General features: G+C 40.7%; 1 long non-coding RNA gene across 2 annotated transcripts; it reads right to left on the bottom strand.

The window, feature by feature from the left end:
• Positions 1-487: 487 nt before the first annotated feature.
• LOC133723602 (uncharacterized) lies at positions 488-3,219 on the bottom strand. Of its 2 annotated transcripts, none has more exons than XR_009853144.1 (4): positions 2,608-3,219; positions 2,201-2,524; positions 1,424-1,832; positions 488-712 (listed from the first exon to the last, which is right to left on the bottom strand). It is a non-coding gene; the product is annotated as an uncharacterized LOC133723602 (long non-coding RNA). The 2 variants fall into 2 exon arrangements; XR_009853145.1 differs by having other exon boundaries at positions 1,424-1,496; positions 2,608-2,986.
• Between the last annotated feature and the right edge of the window lie 205 nt (positions 3,220-3,424).

The following is a 3,424-nucleotide window of genomic DNA, read 5'->3' as shown; positions in this document are numbered from 1 at the left end:
ATGTTAGATTTTTAATTAGGTATTCGACTACTGTTTGCTAGGAACAGTGGTCACTTTTGTGACATTGTTTTGAGTAGTTAGAATCTTAGTCCTCTGCGGGAAAGACCCTTGTTTACCCTTGCTACAATTGACAATCTTAAGTGTGAATAAGGAAAATCAATAGCTTATAAATTTAGCTATCAATTTTTGGCGCCGTGTCGCCGGGGACTATTGTGTTCTAATTACTTGTTTTCTTGTTTTTTGTTTTGATTGTTTTTGTATATATTACTAACTTGATTTTTGTTTTCTTTGTTTCAAATGTGGCACCCGGCTTATGAAGCGTGTTCCATATGCTCTGTGGTTGGTCATTCAATAGAGACATGTCCAAACATGCAATATCAAAATTACTTTAATCAAAGTAGCATGTTTGGAGGATATCAAGCAAACCAAGGGCATTGGAATGATCAATATGCGCCTGCATACAATCCGGCATGGGCATTGTCACGCCCCGAATTTTGAATAATAAATTCAAATCCGAAACATGAATAATTACAATTACAAAAATCCAAATCTCGAAACTTCGAGTTCATTATTACAATCCACTCTCACAAGCAATATTGTAAAGCTCAAATGAGCATAACACACCTCACAACTTACAATTGCTGTAAAACTCTAACAATTGCTTTAACCGCACGATCACCGTCCTGGTTCTCCTGTCCTGTAGGATTACCCGCTACACAATTTGAATAGTGTACCGGGAGTTGCAACAACACAAAACCCGGTAAGCTTTTGACAGCTAGTATGAGTAAACAAGAAAGAACTGTTGATTTATTAAATTACAAGACCACCACAAACCCACGTTACTTTCTCACTCTCATATATATATATATAGACACTTATGAGTTACTCTCAATTTCCCCCATAAGGTCACTCAATATTTGGCAGACAGACTAGAGCTCTAACTGATCGTTTCCACCTACCCGGCGCGAGAGCGTGGTTCACGATTTAATACTATTCAGTTCCACCTACCCGGCGCGAGAGCGTGGTTCGCTGATAGTATGCCATGGTCACCCCGTGACCTATTGATCTTCCACAGATCACAACAATTTATTGTTCCTCAACAATAAAACTCAACATCTCTCTCAATATATTGTTTCACAACAATAAACTCAATACCCCTCACAATATATTGTTTCTCAACAATAAACTCAATACCCCTCACAATATATTGTTTCTCAACAATAAACTCAATACCCCTCACAATATATTGTTTCTCAACAATAAACTCAACACAACTCCAACAATACATATTATTTCACGTAATAATATATATACAGACATTCACACAGGAACGTCTAATACACCAACAATAGTTCATATGATTGCAAAATAAAGCAATTAAATATATTGGGTTCGTAATATGAACCACGTGAGGTTTACTCACCTCCAATTCCAGCTGCGTCTTCTAAAAGCCACATATCCATCTGAATCGTCCACCAACTCGATTCGTCAATCACCTAATCAGATACTATCTTGACTTAGTAAATTACTCATAAACCACACATATACTGAAATCCAACGGTCGGATTCTAATTATATGATGATCCGACGGTCGAATCTTAATTTAATGATGATCCAACGGTCAGATCCTCACGGATCGCCCTTAGGATCATCCTCCAAAATTATAATGAAGATCCAACGGTCAGATCTTCTCGAATCATCCTTACAAACATCTCCACAAAATTATATGAAAATCTGACGGTCGGATTCTCACGAATCGCCTTCCGAATCACCATTTCTCAATTATACGAAGATCCAACGGTCGGATCTTCGCCCATGACCACACAAAGCCACTGGGACAGTCATAAGATCATCATATCAAAACTACAAGTCCATCTGACGGTCCTAACTTCACATATCACAAATCTAACGATCGAAATCGATCGAAACTTAAAAATTCATAACTTCATCATACGATATCCAAAAATTGCGCATAATATATCAAAATGATCGTATTGAAATATAGAATCTGAAAATGTACAGAAACCATATTTTTGATCCCCGGAGGTGGCCGGAAAGGGCCGCCGGAGTTAGTGGCAGAGCCGCCGCAGACCACCGCCAATGGTGTCGGGGCCGGGCTGCTCTTCTTCCTCTCATCATGCTTAACAACTTTCATAACTAGCACGAAGTCTGAAAATGACCGGAAGGGGTCGAAAATTACCTTGAACAGTATGAAGGTGGCCGGAATTTTCCAGAAACCGGCGAGAAACTGCAGAAAACGGCGAGCTCCAATTCGACGTAAAAACGTCAATTTAAGGCTTCGATTCCTTCTGAAGAGTTGTTAAGAAACTCAAGAAGAACTCACTGGTTCAAGAATCACAGAAAAATATGGTCTGTAGCTCGAGATATACCGATCGAAAGCTTCGGTGGTCGGAAAAATTCCAGAATTTTGCAGAATCCGGCAAGGCTCGATTTCGACGTCAAAGCTTCAATTTCAGGCCTCGATGCCTTCTAGAGAGTTGTTAATAACATCAAGGGGAACCCACTGGAAAAAGAATCAATCAAAACGATGCACTACAGCTCGAGATATACCGATCGAAAGATTTTCGTTTCGGATTGAAAACTTACCGAGCTCCGACGAACGTGAAACCGGTCACTCTAGGTGCAATCCTCCTAGTATGATGATCAGCAGGTTGAGGGGAGTTCATGGAGCCAAGGATCGGAAGTTTTGGTGGCCGGAGCTAGGAGAAAACCGGCGTTGACCAAAATCGAGCTTAAATCGAAACCGGGCCGCCGCCGCCGCTAGGGGCCGTGCCGCCGTGCAAGGTTGCCACAGATGGCTTCGGAGGAGTGAGGCGAAGCTGATGGACGTGGTTGCTCGTCCAGAGGTGGCCGGAATTGGAAGATAGACGCCGGCGAAGGATTGCCCAGTTTCCGTCGGTTTCGGACGCGTGAGGAAGAGAGAGAATGTTCAGTTTCCAATTTTGGAAACTTAATGTATTTTTGGAAAAATTAACAAAAAAGGAAGCTTTTATATTAAACTGGAAACGTTTTCAAAAAAACATAACTAATTCATACGAGCTCCGATTTTTGCGTTCCATATATGCACGCGATCGTGTCGACGAGCTCTACAACTTTCATGAAGGAAGTTTTCCCAAATTCCATACGTATAAAAAGTCGATTTTCGCGTGCCCCTAAATAACGTACGTTTTCGAAAATTAATCGTTCGAACTAATTCCACAACTTCTCAGAGCCTCGTACTCGCTCCCACTATTGTGAAATCATTTCTAAAAATCCACGGAAATTAATTTGGATTTTTCGGGGTATTAGAGGCATATCCTCCATACTCTAAGTGGAATGGCAACTCAAATATCCAACAAGGATCCTTTAATGATTTTGAAGCTTCTTCGTTATCATACCATAATTATCAATCGCCAACACCTCA

The sequence above is a fragment of the Rosa rugosa genome, chromosome 7 (assembly GCF_958449725.1).
Source record: "Rosa rugosa chromosome 7, drRosRugo1.1, whole genome shotgun sequence".
Lineage (NCBI taxonomy): Eukaryota > Viridiplantae > Streptophyta > Magnoliopsida > Rosales > Rosaceae > Rosa > Rosa rugosa.
This window is presented reverse-complemented; position numbering and strand designations above follow the sequence as displayed.